The sequence below is a fragment of the Macrobrachium rosenbergii genome, chromosome 7, assembly GCF_040412425.1.
Source record: "Macrobrachium rosenbergii isolate ZJJX-2024 chromosome 7, ASM4041242v1, whole genome shotgun sequence".
Lineage (NCBI taxonomy): Eukaryota > Metazoa > Arthropoda > Malacostraca > Decapoda > Palaemonidae > Macrobrachium > Macrobrachium rosenbergii.
Window position 1 is genome coordinate 8325340 of NC_089747.1, and position 17256 is coordinate 8342595.

General features: G+C 37.7%; 1 long non-coding RNA gene across 1 annotated transcript; it reads right to left on the reverse strand.

The window, feature by feature from the left end:
* Nucleotides 1–747: 747 nt before the first annotated feature.
* LOC136840079 (uncharacterized) lies at nucleotides 748–5883 on the reverse strand. Its single transcript, XR_010853527.1, has 2 exons — nucleotides 5644–5883; nucleotides 748–4120 (listed from the first exon to the last, which is right to left on the reverse strand). It is a non-coding gene; the product is annotated as an uncharacterized lncRNA (long non-coding RNA).
* Nucleotides 5884–17256: the final 11373 nt, after the last annotated feature.

Below are 17256 nucleotides of genomic sequence, written 5' to 3' on the forward strand. Positions count from 1 at the left end.
TAAGGAAAGTATTTACAAGTGAGTCAGGTCTGGTAAAAAGATAAAAACCATAAATACAAAAAAAAGGCCAAAAGGCAGCACTAAACAAAATCAAGTTAAACAAACAATTAACTTCATAAACAAAAAGTAGCTCTTAAAAAAAAAAGGCAAAAATAAACAACAGCAGGCAGAAAAAAAATACCAAACATACGTCCTCCATCGGAGCACCAAGACAGCCCTCAGCTGCACAACAGGGACAAGAACCCACCAACCAGAAAACCCCGATGGAGACGTCAGGACAGCCTCACGCTGTCATCAAAGATGAGCAGCTCGTGGTCACACGACTACTCATGGTCACACTCCACCCCCTACGTCGCTCCACTTCGTGGCGTGCTCCAATTTGCTGCTCAAAAACTCGACCAACGTCGACTCCAAAACTGCCTGCTGCTGCTGCCACTGCCGCTACTCTCGCTGCCCTACCAGACCCGACTGAAGACAGAAAAACGGCAGCTCATAACGAAAACATCAAAACAAAAAAAACTTGAAGGTAAGGAGGCAGCAATCCACAAAAGGGAACGAGCGGGGAACCAGCAGTTCCCACAAAACCATCACTTAACGTGACAATTGGTAAACCCTGCAAGGATGTACAACACATTCAACGATCTGTATCTTTCTTCCTAAGGCTAGTTTTTAAGAGACAAACTGATGATGGTTGACAGCATTAATGATATCTGACTAGTCAAACTACATACTTAAATACTATTAAGCTGGTGTGTTAAATTTTTATTATATAAGTATTTATGTGGAAAATTGAGCTATCATTTACAGCACTGCAACTAACCTAAATAAATCTTAATGTACTGTGGAGTTAAATTTCCTTTTTGTGGTTTTCAAGTCACATACTAGCTGAAGCTGAGGCTAGGCTACCATTCTGGAAGTATAACATCAGTAAAAAAAAAATACAGTAATCATAAATGAAAGTTTTAAAAACATTGAGAAAAAAAAAAAAAAAAAAAAAAAAAAAAAAAAACTCTCGCCTATCAGCTATGAGTCTTTGAACGAAAAGTAAAGAAATAGGAATACTGTATAAATACAGTTATAAAATGATGCACTTTGCAAATACATACTTCAGTTATTATCTGCTGGTCAAATATCCACTGTCTACACTGAAATATGTGATGTTCCCAGTGTATTTGTGGGTCATCCGTTTGTTGAAATTGGATTCTGCAGCAGATGCAGAGCTTGTCAAGGCTTTCAGCTGGTGGACCCTGTCAGCTATTTGAATTAAATGGGTGACGAGCATACCATCCTACCTTATCCTCATTCAAATTCTACGAGCAATGAAAATTGCAATCACTGCCAAGCAAATGTTGTCACCCAAAAGTCAATTGTGACAGCGTAAGAAGGGAAAAAAATGGGTAAAAGTCTTGGAAATCTTTGAATTTAGCTATAGCAACTATTTAATGGGCAAGGATATTCACTCATATGCAAAACATTGAGATAGAAGCTGAATTTTCTAAAGTCAATTTTATAATTCGTACTTTTGTTGAGATGGCTCTACCTGAATTGATAGCGTGTTTGAGAATAGGGGAGCCCAGCCAAGAATACCTTTATTTGGGTGGGGTATAGTTAGCATGGGATTTGAATGGTACTGGATTGCTTGTCAGTGCTGGACCCTCATCAGGGAAGAACATATTGAAAAATTTGCGCAAAACATCCCTCAGGTAGAATGAGATGAAGGTGGTCAGGCAACACCACCCACCTGCTTAAGTATCTGTGACATCACAAAGCTCATCCTCTTTGCCAGGGAAGGGGCAATACCCTGGACTTTTGTGAGCCCTTGCCTGGGTTATAGAGTTGGCACCATACCCAGATGACTTGTATGCCTGGTTGACAACTTCTGAAGCCAAAATAAGACATAGTTCTTAGATAGCCATGCTAACAAATAGTCGTTGACACTCTGGTCTGATGTGTAGTTCTGTGCACTTACTACTGCGTGCTGGACACAACAGCATCTCATCTCGACCATCATATACAGTTCTGCAGGGAAGGGCTCATGAAGGACATGCGTCTCCTGCCAGAAACTGACAGATTCTGGTTTTTTTTTTCCATGACCTCAGGAATGAATGAAAATGACAGTGATTCCGTCCCTAAGAGTGCCGCACTAAATAGGAGAGACTGCAATTTGCCTACTTTCTTCGCTGAAGCTAATGCTAGTAAGAAAACAGTCTCAAGTGTAACATCTCTTGTCAGTTGTCTCTCTTGTAAGGTACCCTGGGTAAGGCTACATAGGTCGACTGTTACATCTTACTTCTGGGGCCTGAGTTTACAGGGTGGGCAAGACTGTTCAAAGTTCCTCAACAGCATGGAGACCCCCAATGAGGCAGAGGTCCATGCATTAAAACCAGAAAACTTGGGGAAGGGCTGAGTGTTATTCATAACTGCTGACACACTGAGGAGCTAATCATGGTGGAGTTAGACTAGAAACTCTGACCTGAATAATGACTCTACCTACGGGCAACCCCTTCCAAGAAATCAAACACAGAAGATGGCTCAATTTGCCTAGTAAAACCTGCCATAGATCCTTTGAGGGTACCATACATCTCTCTCACAAATTAAGAAATGCCTATCTATAGCAGGATATATTAGACAGTCAAATCCCCAGCCATGAAGTGTGAATAAATGCACAGACCAGTGGTGCTGAAGCATGTTTGGCTCCCAATGCAGAAGGGGTCATAGGGGTAATTCTCTTGGGGCCTCAACATGGAGGGCAGCAGATTCAGATACCACTCAGCTTGCAGCAGCTCGGAGCCACCAAAGTCATTATAAGACCAAGAGTGACAACACTCGGTTGATCAGATGAATGACAGAAAAAAGTAAATGTATAGGTTGTACCAGGGGTGTCAGAAGGTGTCTTCCATTGCAGCCCAAGGGTTCAGTACTAATGAGCAATCTAATACCATTTAAATCCAAAATGAACTATACACCATCCAAATACACTAGAGTTATTCTTGGAATGGTTCCCACATGCTGGCACACCCTGTCAATTCAGGCAGAGCTACCTGAACTTTCAGAAAAATAAACTGAAGAGTTTGGAATATTAGGTCTCAGTTAGCCAACAAAGAACCCTATTCTAAATTTAATAGCAGAGAAAGATCCCCAGTGCTCCTCGGTAATGCAGATATACACTGATTCACCTCAATCTCAAACCATAGTTTTATTTTTGCCATTGAGACCACATTTCCAAGATTAATGACATAAATACTGGTACCCGCTCAGTTTTATTATGAGCCAATAATGGTTTACTAAGATGTTGCTCCTGGTGTGCACCTTACATTCCATATACTGTAGTTTGAGTGACAATGATTGATATTTCCAAAGATATGATATACTTCCAGAATTCAAAAGTTAGCAATAATATATCCTACTTCTTTAATGGGGAACTAGTAACTGGATGATGGAACAACATACTTTAATCAAGATAGTGGGCATCTTGGAAAATGGTGCCACAATTGAAAATCTAAGCAGATTTTCTGAGTACAACTGGTTTTAGCAAGTTTCTGAGCACAACCAGATAAAAATCTGGAAAGCCAAGCAATTTAACCAATCTAAATTATCAAACATTGAATTTCACCAGCCACATGGCTATCCTGGAGAATGGAAGTTATGTTGGGATTTCAAATGGCAAAAAGTTTTTCTTTTACCGTGAATTTCTGTGGCAACTTCCATGCTTGTCATCCTCTGAACAATTATAAAAACACCATTCTGAAATGAATGGTGTCTTGATAAATGGCCACCATGCTAAAATTCTATGCAGATTTTTTTGAGCAAAGGACTAATGTGAAATTCTACAACTCAAGTCTTTCCTGTGCTTTCACTTCTAGCCTCCCATCTCATAGTTCTCATCCAAGTAGGCTTGGGTCTTATAACTCTTGTAGTGCACCAGAAACAATTGGCAGCAAATTGATGGACAGGGATGGGCTCTGAGTACTTTGTTTATTGAGCTTCAATCCTAGGCAGATAGTGGAGGACCATGGTAAAAATCAACATGCAGCAGAAGGTTCTTAGTCAACTAAATACTGTATGCGACAAGGAATCAGCTACCCTTCAGTGTACTTAGCAAAGTACTCTTCCATGGATTCTGCAACAGGAAAGTACAGTGTATCAACAAAATTTCTGAGCACACCCGGTTTCAATGTGGCCTAAAACAATATGTAAGAAACAAAAACTATGATACATACAAGCATTTGGACAATACAAACAACTTTAAAGGAAATTTATTCTTTAATCTAAGGACCTTACACTTCTTTTGAAACTCTCTAGGTTAGGTAGGCTATACTAAAATACATCCCTGTACATCTGTGTACTGTGTAACACTGCTCTGTGTGCCCTATGTTTGGTTAGGATATATTTCAGTTGAAATATGGTTTTACTGGTTTATTCTTGTCTTCTAATTTCCTCCTAGAAAACTATAGTTTCTCGAGTTACACAGGTGTCCTTCCAACACCAAAACTATGAATTTCTATGCAAAATCAATATCGATTTGGTTGGAACATGCAAAAGTGAATGACCCCCAAGAGCTATATTTCTACCATTTACAATAATTTAATATATATTAGCTCCGTGCCTGTTTTTCCCTTTTCAACTGTTTTTTTCTACACTTTTAGGGGTTCTGATACTGGTGGTGCATCTGTTTATTATCGGCCAAATGGAATGTCCCTTCGCCGTGTTTAGTACTGGCCCGGGGGGGGGGTACCCATACGTTAACAAGTTATTGCACTTGCTGGACGAGATACGAACCATTCGAAACAGACGTACCCGTGCTCTGTCTTGTGAAGATCGCGTATGGAAACCCCTTGTTGGATGGACTTCGAGGGTTAATTACAGGTTAATTGGACTCGAGCGCCAAAAATGAAAGGTAAATTCATAATTAGCAACCAGAAAACTGTAGAAAAAGTCAAGTTATAGTGCCGTCGGCGACGCGGAGCTATCCTATAGTTCTACCCAATTTATATATATATACATTTACCTGCATGTCATCCTCTTCATAGTTATTTTCTGAAGTGGGCTTTCATACAGTAAGAGTTTAGCTACACCACTTACTGGACCTGGGTACTCAAAATTTTAATTATTCCAAAGCACCAGAACACTAAATACCTGTTTCCTCTCATTATTAGAAAGCTAAAATCAAGTGAGTTCTATGTCAATAAAATAGGCAAAATCATGCAAGGTTACTCAAAGGGTAGCTTGTCTGGAAATATTTGCGGTAAAGCATACAGAGTTGTCTTTTGCATTTAACTTCTCTCTATCCTTGTATTGCCTCTTTTTCTTGACAGGCCTATGACAACTGATTATTATTGATTACGTTGCAAAAGCGTTGTATTGGCTGGTTAGGCTACCAACCAATACAAGGCCTATAGCCTAATCATCTAGAATCTGTTGTCCTAGGCCTATGATGAAAAAAAAAGCAATACAAGGATAGTGAGAAATAAAATGCAAAAGACCGCTTTGTATGTTTTACCCCAACATTTCCACACAAGCTACGCTTAGAATAATCCTGCAAGATTTCGCCACAGGTCTAGTGCACTTTTAAATCACATTAGATACTATTTGGATTTAGTCCTAGCCTACAGTGGAATAAAAATTTCCATCATTGCTACTTACCAGAGTGCTACCAGACGATTTACACATCCAATAAATGTCTGTCCTTCATTATGCCTATTATTCAGTGATGATTTCGGAGATAAGCAGCCATGTAGTCACACGTTGTGAATTTCTCCGTGACATGAATGCAATACACTTTGGCAAATCAAAATAATTCATACAATAACAAGGAAAACAATTTGGGAGAGTAAACATACGAAGGAAACAAGGGAAACAATGAACTGAAGCACAGGCTGTAACGCAATTTCCGATTTATTCCGTCACCAACAGATGGCACTGACCTTACCAGTCAGGTTAGTCGAGGGCATTTTTTTTTAGATCGGTATATAATCATAAGGCTCTGGACGTATCCCTCCAAAATTCAGCTGGCTTAAGGGCTTTCTTCAAGAAAATATCGGGTACACCAGTTGGAGTAATAAAACTTAGTTTAGGTCTAGCGAATGTCTACCCTTTCGTTAAACCGGTAATATTCGAATTTTAAAGCCAATCCACTGAATCTGACTGGGAAAAAAACTGCTTCAAATAACGAAAAAAGGTCAATTAGACATCAAATTTTACTTTATAACAAAATTACATATGTAAATAATGAATTTAGTGCAAGTCTTGAAAAAACTGCAAAATTGTTAAATGCCTCTAACCACTTCTTCTCTCTCATTTTATCAGTGCATCATGAGAAACACTACTGCCATTCTGTCTTTGTGTTGCCCGAACAATGCGCAGAGAATCTCATATAGACTCTAGCTTGTCCTCCTACAGTGACTTTCACTGATAGCCTTATCAAACACACACACACACACACACACACACACACACACACACACACACACACACACACATATATATATATATATATATATATATATATATATATATAAAATGAGTCACGAGATACTGTCCAGTAAATTCACGCTCCTAAGTCCTCTTCCTGATGACTTACTTAAGATATACAATTCAGTACAGCAGAAGACTTAGCTCATATTCAAGCTCAGATCATACGGTTTTGAGGGATATACCCTCAGCGTTCAAAAGTAGTCTGGATAATCAGTCTTCAATTGCTCTTGGGCTTCACCGTGACCCGCCAGGCAGGATCCCCCAACTTCTTATAAGCCAAAGTATTTATAACTACGTTTGAATGACAAAAATGGTCTTTTTTTTTTAACAAAGTATAATAATTTTTTTTAGAATAAATCAAACCCACAGGGAAAGCTGTGCTAGGCCAATTGTACTGTTTAAGAGAAATGGGAGATGTGCAAACAATCTTACAAGTGCTATTTTTCATTTTTAAATGCTAATAATATTCATCATAATTTGACCAACCGTATCTTTACCGGAATAGCCAAGAAATTCAACAGGAAAGGCGGAGAGTGACCGATTTATTTAAAGGTCCACAAAGATCGACTTATTCGACTAACTGCCAAATTGATTTATTTTCCTCTCATTTATTACAGAGTTCACTGAGTTCTACGGCAGGAGTACAAAGGATAGCACACTGGACTATATTTAGGTTATTTTCTGAAGAATCTCTTCCTCCAACGTAAAAGTGTTTTTCAGTTTTCAGAAGAACGCCGTGACATTTCTGAGACCTAAAATTCTTCTTGAATCTAGATGTAGGACTTCAATGCACTGATGGAAGTAGTCGTTCATGAAGCAGTCTCTTCTGTATATAAACAAAAATTGTTATTATTATTATTGCTGTTTTGCTACTACCATTACTATTACGGCTACTTTGGAACTGATATTAATTGTTTTCAAAGTTTCTTTTGTACATCAACAAAACAGACGTCAACTCTGGATCTTGAAATAGGCCTATCGTTAAAAATAAACAGCTGATGGTTTGGGGACTGATACGTACTTGCATTCCACATAAACGTAAGGTCTACGATATAAGTTGTAACAGTCGCTGCAGACGGCGCGAAGCTCAAGGTAATTGGAGCGACTGTAAAGTGGACCGCTGCAAGACACTTCTCGAATTCTTTTGGCGCCCAGCTGTCTCTTCGCGGGGAACGAGATACTCCCGAGATTCAGAGATGAAAAAGGATATCCTCTGTTCTCGAAGCTTAAGGGTGACGTGGTGGTAACTGAAGAACATGTGATGTCGGAAGTCGACAACAAGACCGTCAGGAGAATGAACCCCAACATCTGCAAGAAATACTTTGTTGTAATGTGTATCTGTGTTAGTCCCAGATTTCGCCAACTCTTGGCTTTAATTTCAGTAGTGCATGTTGAGGTTATGTGAGCTATTCTTAGCTCGTTCGCTCATTACGATTTAAAGAAGAACTGAAAGTGAGTCTGACATGATTGCTGAGTATTTTATTTTAAGGTTATGCAATTTTCGATTACCTGTCTTTTGACGCTCTGCTGTTTTAAACAATCTATTTTAAGGCTACATAATTTTTTTCTGCGTGTCCGAAACACACAAAAATACGACTGTGTAGGACAATTTGGAAAATATCCTCAAAACTCTGTTTACTCTCGATATGTCATTCTTACTGCTACTCGTGGCTACATGTCAATTGTCAGAAGGCTATTCATTTTAGGACAATAACTCAGACGAGCCTATATATAACGACTAAACAAATTAATAACACAATGGCCTAGGTTAATAAACCCCGGATTATGCAATTTTCGATTTTTGTAGTTAGGGTTGAGAAACGCCGACTTCCGCGGGTTGTTTAATGCTTCTTAGTAGGTTACATGGTGTAAACAAATCTAATTTTTAAACTGGTTCTTAATAGTGCTATACTGGTTCTTGTACAGGTATCTACTGGTTCATGTATTACATGACTGGTTTGACTGGATTCCCTAGACTGTAATACAAAAAGTTCATTTATTTTGTGTCCAACAGCATGCAGTTAGGCTAGGCAATGCCTAACTTAACTGTTACATTTTAGCCTTTTTTCATGCACAAGAGGTGTAATTGAAGTTGATATATATTCCATGGAAGAATATCACATCTTAAAAACCACATGCAAGCTATCATGTTGCAACTTTTTACCATAACAACTCTCGTAATTTGTGTTACATTAAGGCAAAGATACACAAGAACACTATTAAGTGTTATGGCAAATGTACAACATAAACTAAGATATGTGCACACAAAATTAAAATAAAATAAGGGGAACTATCCCTTTCCCTCTGAAGTCGCCATGTTACGGTTTATTAATTTCACAAATTGATAAGATGAAAACCAATCTTTTTCCAACCAATTATGAAGGGTATTGTCATTAATTAAAAAGAAGGATTTCCATCATTACACTAATAACATTACATGTTCTGGTTTATTAATTTACAAATCATCTTAACGCAGGGAATAATCAATAGTATTTTCTTTTCCCAGAAAGAGAGAAATATGTGGGATTAGGGGCAAGTTTTTAATGTAATGTAATGTAAAGTGAAGGCACCGAGAATATAAGACGAAGTGATTAAATAGATATTTTCCTAATTTTTCGAACGATTTTGGCGTCTACGCCCAGAATCCGTAGTTGGCGGCTGCTTGGCTCTTAGATATGAGCCAAGGCCAAGAGAGACAAGGTCTACCGAAATGGGCGGAGTCGCCTCCCACCTGGGGTAACTACGTAGGCGATGACGTATCTCTGAGGTACCTGCTTTTTACGGCAATTCACCTGCTGACGTAATAAGGAGGTAGACAAAGCTCCGCCCACATGAGAGATTTGGGAGGAAGTGAGCAGGCCTCTTTTTCACTTGGTCTAGATATGAGCTATAAATCTATGCATTTTGCATCAATGACTTATGCTAAATTTCAACCTAAACTAACTTATCCTAGATCTTTACGTTGTCTAAAGTTTATGTGCGGATAAGGACCATTTTTGGAAGAGTTTATACTATGGTGCAGGCACATTAACGGCGAAAATTTTACTTGAAGTCTTGTTTCAACTATACCAACAAATCCCTAAAAAAAAAAGCAATGTAAAAACATCAATGACCTTCAGGTACCCCCACCTGCATCACCGTCCAAGAATGTCCATAAAATCCTTAAAAAACCTCATGATTTATCAATGACAAGAAATTAAATTCGAAAAGTGACATTTATATAATTCAGTGCCACGACAATTTAGCAATGTTTTCACGTGCACTTTTGAGAAACCCTACAGAACTAAATAAGGTAAACGAAAGGCGAAAGAAAAAAATTTTCATAATCAACTGAGGGATATTTCTTGAAGTTCCACAAAAGATTATTTGTTTTTCATTTTCCATAATGTGTATTCATGCACTCTTTCCCCGTTGCTGAAATGAGATGTCTGCAATAAATTCTGAATGAGTGTTTTAAGAATCCGTATAATTTTAGTGTAAGATAAAAATAGACTAAGATGTACTAGGATTGTGTTAATTTGGGCACAGACCCAAAGAAAGTGAATTTGCGACTCCGAGAGAGAGAGAGAGAGAGAGAAAGAGAGAGAGAGAGAGAGAGAGAGAGAGAGAGAGAGAGAGAGTAACTTTTTACCTTGATCTAAATCAAGGTAATCGAAGTTGACTGAAAAGAGATCACAGTGTCAAAAAATCTGTGTTGACATTTAAACAAGAAACCTTCAGAATAATTCAAACATTTGGCACCATTTTAATGTGGCGTGAAAAAGAAAGATTAGCGTCAAAGGTACTGCCAAGCAAGTATTCAGAATCGAAGAGTACAGCATTGCCTGTGCAATATGGTAATGAGCATGGCAATAGTCCCACTGCAGCAAGAATTGCATCACCTACATAATATATTATCTCACTCTCCAAGAAACTAGCACACTAAGATACTATACAATAGTATCTTATCCTTTAGTATCTTTCAAGGACAAGAAGGAAATACTTTGCTCACCAAAACGTTGTAGTTCCTCCTGGGAGACGCCATCGGAGCCATTAAGATGAGACCAAGCGAACTGACCTTTCCGCTGCCGAGCCTGGAAAAGCTTTGTCTCCTTCCAGCTATCGACTCTCCTTTATACTGGAATGCAAGCAACGACTTCAAAGTGTGGGTGGGATGCTTCAGCCCGTCTGTACTTTATTACATTGGTGAGTTTTTGCCGCCACTGCGGACTATTAATCGCTAACCGTTTCGTCGATGCGGGTACTGTCAAATCGTAATAATTTTCCTGAAGCTCTTTCTCACGATCACAGAAAAAAATCCTTTTATTATCGGAAAAAGATGTTTAGGTTACTAAAAAAAGTATATTCTTTCGTACAGAAACGAGTAGGCGTCAGAAGTAAATTGGCTGTAACTGGGTTTATCAATAAAGGTTCTATTCTGAGCCTCGGTGACGCTTGTGTTTACGTCAAAGAGGGAGCGTTTTTTATGTAAAATTTTTTTTTCTTGTGCCTTGTAAATAATTAAAGAGGGGAATTTAATTAAGAAATATTTAATTCATACGGCTTAACAGAAGAAATCATTACCTTGCTATTCCGAAGAAAATGACTTAAGAACTGAGAATTAAAAATTAATTGAATTTCCCCAAGTGTCAAGAGCAATTTCAGCGCCAATGTTGATTGTCTCAGAATGCGTACATCGTACATGTTTCAGGTTACTTCAAGAATATGCAAAATTAAATTTTTTTTTCTAATGGGCATTTTATTAAAATATGAATTTTGCGTATTTAAAATAATAATAATAATAATAATAATAATAATAATAATAATAATAATAATAATAATTTAGAATATGAGAAGGAAGATGTAATTTCGAGTATGTATGTTACACACTAGAGACGTTTCGATGTCCCAGGTGATTGATTGACTGTGTAAGCTGGCGTTGCAACTATTTACATGTCTGCTATGAATGCGATAAATATATACCAGATATAAGAAAGGGGTTACTGACTGGCCAGCCGTAAGGGTGATTATTTTCCTTTTGGTATTTTCTTTCTTATTCCTCTTTATTTTAATTTTCTATCTGGTTCTTGTTTCCTCCTTCCCTCTTCACTCTCTCTTTTTTCCTTTTTTATAATTTTATACTCTTTCTCTCTTTAATACTTTATTTTATCTGTTTCTTCTCTCTCTCTCTCTCTTTTATTTTCCTCTGTGATATTTTCTCTCATCTCTTCCTCCATCTTTTTCTTCTCCTTTTGTCACTTTCTTGCTTCTTCTTCTTCTTCCTACCTCTGACTTTCCTCCCGATTTCTATTTTCCTTTCTCTCCATATTCTTCCTTTTGTTGTGACTTTCCATTTCATTTTCTCTATCTTCTTTGTCTCTCTTTTCTATTGCATCGTTTCTTTCTTATTCCTTCCTTCTTTCTTTTCCTGTCTGCTTTTGTTTTACTTCTCTTTTCTTTCCGTATCTGGTTTTTTCCTTTCTTCCGAGTCCCTTTTTCATTTTCCTTCTTTTTTCGTCCTCTTTTCCGTTTCCTTCAGATTTTGTCTTTCTCTTGTTCCTTTCTCATTCCCTTCCCTTCTGTTCTTTCCTCATTTTTTTTTACTTTTTCCTTCTCTATTGTCTTTTTACTTTCTCACTTTTTCCCTATTCCTCCTACCTTTTCGTCGCTCCCGCTTCCATTTCCTTCTGATTTCTCTTCTGCCCTCTTTCTTCTACACACTCACACACATAATATATATATATATATATATATATATATATATATATATATATATATATATATATATATATATATATATATATATATATATATATATTCTTGGTTGACTGAAGCAAAGATGGGCAGATGACCTGATGCTTTAGCGACTGCAGGTCACGATGATACCCTAGAAGCCAATACAAAAAGAAGAATGGAAGAGTTTCAACAGGTCTTTTACGATAACCTTCAGTCACAATGTAATTCTTCTTGTTATTGAGAAGTAATTCAAGTGTAAGATTTGAAAAGCTTTTACACCTCCGAATTCGAACTTGCAAACTACGCTGCTTCCAGGTTCCTTGGATTTTCCAGAGGTGATGAATTTGCTCATCGCAAGGATGGATCTCAAGTTGGGGCAGCTGAAGATTTTCAGTAACACTCCTGAAGCTGTGGTTTCCTTCTACCGGCATATAAGCAGGTCTCTCACGTCCAACTAGTATGGTTCATGCTTTTCCATGTACTTGTATGGACGGGATTGAGTGACATACTGGCTGGGTGTTGACTGGTTTATTAGTGGTTCCTTACTGACTGAATGTACAGAATCTTTGAAGTTGTTATTGGCTGGTGCGAGCCGCAAAGTAGTATCTACACACAGACAAACAGATGGCGATTGTGTGAGACATAATAAACGTACAATGATAAGACATATACCAATGGAAAGGCCAGGAAATTCCACATATGGACAGTTGAATGAGATCCGAGACAGATGAATGAATACAATGCAGCAGCACAATATATGTGAAATGGCGAGACGTTTGGCGTCTTCACAAACAGAAACACACATACAGTTTGATACAGAAGATTCGGTGGAACACCATGAGTACATGATTAGAATGCTTGCATGGCAATGCAAGTAGTGGTGATTGTACACAAATCGAGACAACAATGGTTAGGGAGAAACAGACGGAAACATTGTATGGTAGAAGTTGCGTTCCTCGAGAGAGAGAGAAAACGGGATGCTCTTTGTTTCCGTCCTGTCCCCTCCGATGGATGACGAACACACACGTGTGCTAAAAGAGACCGCGATCGGTGCGATGGGTCTCTTACATGCTAATTATACTTCCTTGGCACAGGTTTTCTTCTATTTTCGTTAAATTCTCATGCAAATATGGAATCTATGGTTTTCTGGCAACAGTTCCAGTATTTCCAGCACTTCTTCCCGTCTCCATGGCTGACGTTTTGAAGGGATTAACAAGACCTGCTGCTTTCTTACTCTGTTTATGCATTCTTCATCCGATAGTTCTTTGATCCTTGAAGAGCTTCAGTATTGGACAGGCGATGCTAGATTCACAATGGTACTACACTCTAATATATAGGTGAGTACAGCCGAAAAATGACTGAAAAATTGAAAAAAAAAAATGTTTAAAATTCCACAAAGTATGCAATTTTCACAATCTAGAAGAGCATAAATAAAAGATGGAAAGGTACAGAGACCCTGGATGGATGTGGAGAGCGCCTTTGTAGAGAGAGGAAAACCACAGCTACCAGAGAGTACTGCCAAAAGTTTTCAGCCCCACCAAACTGATATCCCAGAAAGCTTCTCAATAAGAATTGCGTGATTCTCTGATGGCAGCCCTCGGAGGATCCTGAGAATCTGGGATCAGCGTGGTTGGCAAACTTTAAATTCAGAGTAGGAAGCCTCTTGATGCACATTGTGCTGGATGCTCATGGCTGAAGACTTCTGGGACTTTTTATGGAGGTGGAACCTTCTCTGTGGTGAGGGTTGGGCTCTAGGCCGATGAAATTTGTTAATCCTAGTTTTTCTGAACTTTGAAACTTGTGATCTTCATTTTGGATTATTCTTTTTAAATCAACCTTTATAACCTGTCTTTGTAGTATGTATATAGTGAAACGTACTTTGATATATAGACTACTGTTGAAACGACTTCCTTTGGGTACCAAAACGACTGATTTACAACGCCATACCGACCAGAGTACTGGACCCTTCAGCAGTGCCGATCGGTTCCAAAGCCGAAAATACCAGTATACACAACCGCAATGACTTTTGCTGTGTTGGCTAATTTCCTCTCTCCCTTTGATTTCTTCTCACTCGGATATCTAACGCAATTAGCTTTAGTACGTTCCATAATAAATTTAAATCTAGTTAAACTGCCCTGCATTAGCGAATAACAACGCATTTTATTATCGTTTACAATATTTAATAAAAGAAAACTGCAACTGCAATATAAAGAAAACGTAAATTATAGCGTGGGTAACTAGGCTAATAATAATGCATATTTCCTTTTCTCACATAATGTAATTTTTTGCAAAGTTGCGGCGCAGAAGTTCCAGAACTCACCTTTTCTTGTTGAATCATCTGAATACTGTCATTGTTAGGCATAGCAATCGGTAAAGCTGGAGACAACTACTGCGGCCTGGTTCCCGCCAGTCGCCGACCAGAACATTTACTTCCTTTTGTTTACGTCTTTGTGTTAATGTCTTCTGTTTATGTTTATGATATTTACAGGCTTTGGTTTATGTTTTTATGTTCATATCCAAGGGGCTGGTAGTAAGCACAGCCCCAGTTTTGCACGTAAGGTGGTGGTTACCGAACCAGAGAGACGCGGTAGTAATCAGTTTTGCCTAATAATCTTGATAAATGTCTACACCAGTAAGATGATACTCTATTTTTTTTTCGTTCTCTAGTTGACTTTGGAATATTTGTTTTCGCTTCACTTTTGTTTATCTTGAGCTATTGCGGTTGGATTTAACAAACGCCGTTCAACACGTCTTTTATAAATCAGAACAATGACGAGAAATCTTTGCATTTCCACATACTAAGAAGTTTCGATGTCATACGAGCATAACACGCCGTACAATACAGGCTTCTTGCGCAATGATAGGGACATTATGACGAAAGATGCATACTAAAACTTACAGAGAGAGAGAGAGAGAGAGAGAGAGAGAGAGAGAGAGAGAGAGAGAGAGAGAGAGATGGACATTCATCCCGAAGGTAAAAAGCTGCTCCGAGTCTGGTTGGAGTCAGTGTTTCCTTGTTTAAATCCGGTCTTGGCGCGTTTTGCTAATTGAGATCTCTGTCTCTCTCTCTACAGTTTTGTTTGGAGAACAATAGGCTGTGCAAGGAACGACCTTTTCTTATTCATATCTCATTGTACTTATATTCCGTTTCTTTTGACATTCATTTAGGCATATCTATCATTTACGTATCTGCCGAATAAGAAAAACACACCCTTGTTTCCAAACCTTTCCACGCTGAATTCAAAAATCTGTTTCGGTTCTTTGATTGGTGAACAAAGGCGAAGCTGAATAGCAGGGTAACTCAATTGTTTTTCAATTCATCTATTCACCTATCCTCTTGTTTAACAATTGCTGGGAAAGCGTACGTGACGTTATCTAATGCGCAAGTTCGTTAAGAGGCCATGACTCGTTTTAGTGTAGTGGTAAGATTTCGTAACTTGTAACGAGTTATCGGTTCTCAACATAAAGATTCAGTCATATCGTACCCATACAATGAACTTATTTACACACAATAAACTTAAAAAAGGCTTTGGTTCCTGCCAGATCTTTATGCAAATATAAAGAATTATGAAATTTACTGGTCACTGTTAGCAGATCTATGGAAGTATAACTGCCACACAATAAATGTTTAGTTTTTCAATTTTATAATAATTTTTTTATGTGATTTCCACGGAAATATTTTGAAAACCCGGAAAGGGACTGAATATTTTCCTCGGCAGGTCTTCATATTGGCCTAGGATGAGAAATTTGGTAAGCGCTCACCTACTATGCTACAGAAGTTATTGTACGGTAGTTGTATTTCATTAAAAACTACATTCATTATCTCACGTCGTTTAAACGGAAAAATATGCCTCTCTACTTCTTGAAAAATGAATTTACAACATACTGTAATGTCCTTAAACCTAAGGGGATTTTGCATGCATACTGAAGTTACTTATAGAAAAATAGAATCATTGCTTTACATCCTTGAAGAACGAAGAAGCCTTTTAATCTCCTTCCAAGATGTACTATATATATATATATATATATATATATATATATATATATATATATATATATATATATATATATATATATAATATAAATGATACACAAATGTCTCTGAAATTAAAGGGTACCATTTACTTTTACACAATAGTTCTGAATTCATCTCCTGATGAACCTTTTTCACAGTTACTTAAAGTATAAAATGATTTTCAAATGTCCTTGGAATTTGAAGGAACCTTCCTCTTTTAAAGCGAAGTTATCCGAAAAAAAAATTAATTCCCTTAATGCCATTAAAACTAAAGGCGCATTTTCATTGTTTAATACCGGAGCTATCTAAAAAATAAACTCAGTGACACATCTTTGAATCTTGAAGCGCCTTTTCACTTTAGGTAGAAGAAAATATATATATATATATTCGTGAAACTGAAAGTGGTTTATCATTGTATGGTGAAGTTATCTAAAGAATAACTCCTTTGAAGAAAAGATTGAAACTGGAAATGCACTTTCCCTTCTATGATAAAGTTATCTAAGGAATTGATGCCTTGCCAATGCCCATAAAATTGTAGGTACCAACATTACATCTTCATCTCAATGGCTTTTCATCGAAAATCATTTTCCTGTCGAGAGAATGACATTAGCACACGTCGCAATGAAAGGCAATGAGAGGGAAAACTTTTGCCCAAGTTAACTAAAAGTCTGATGGAAACTGAAGGAAATTCTTGAATCGATTTCGCTTTTTCCTCGTTCTTAGAAACATCCTTCTGTTTCCTCCCCATTTTACTTCATTTGTTGTCTTCCATGTATTCGCTGAAGGAGGGCGCCAAGTTGCTCGTCCCGACGGCCTCCACATAAAGAAGCGAAAGAAAGGAATAAGAATAATGATTGCTAGATACACAGAGGCACTGTTTGTCTTATGCTGTTTGAAGCTCGACATTTATGGAAAAATTTTGTTTTTAATTTTATTTCCTCAAAAGGTGCTAATTGGCCTTAGGATTACGAATCTCGGTGTTTTTGCAATGAATTAGAGTTTACTTTTCAGTTATGTTTTCCGTTACTTTGTAATTGCGGTTTATAAAATGC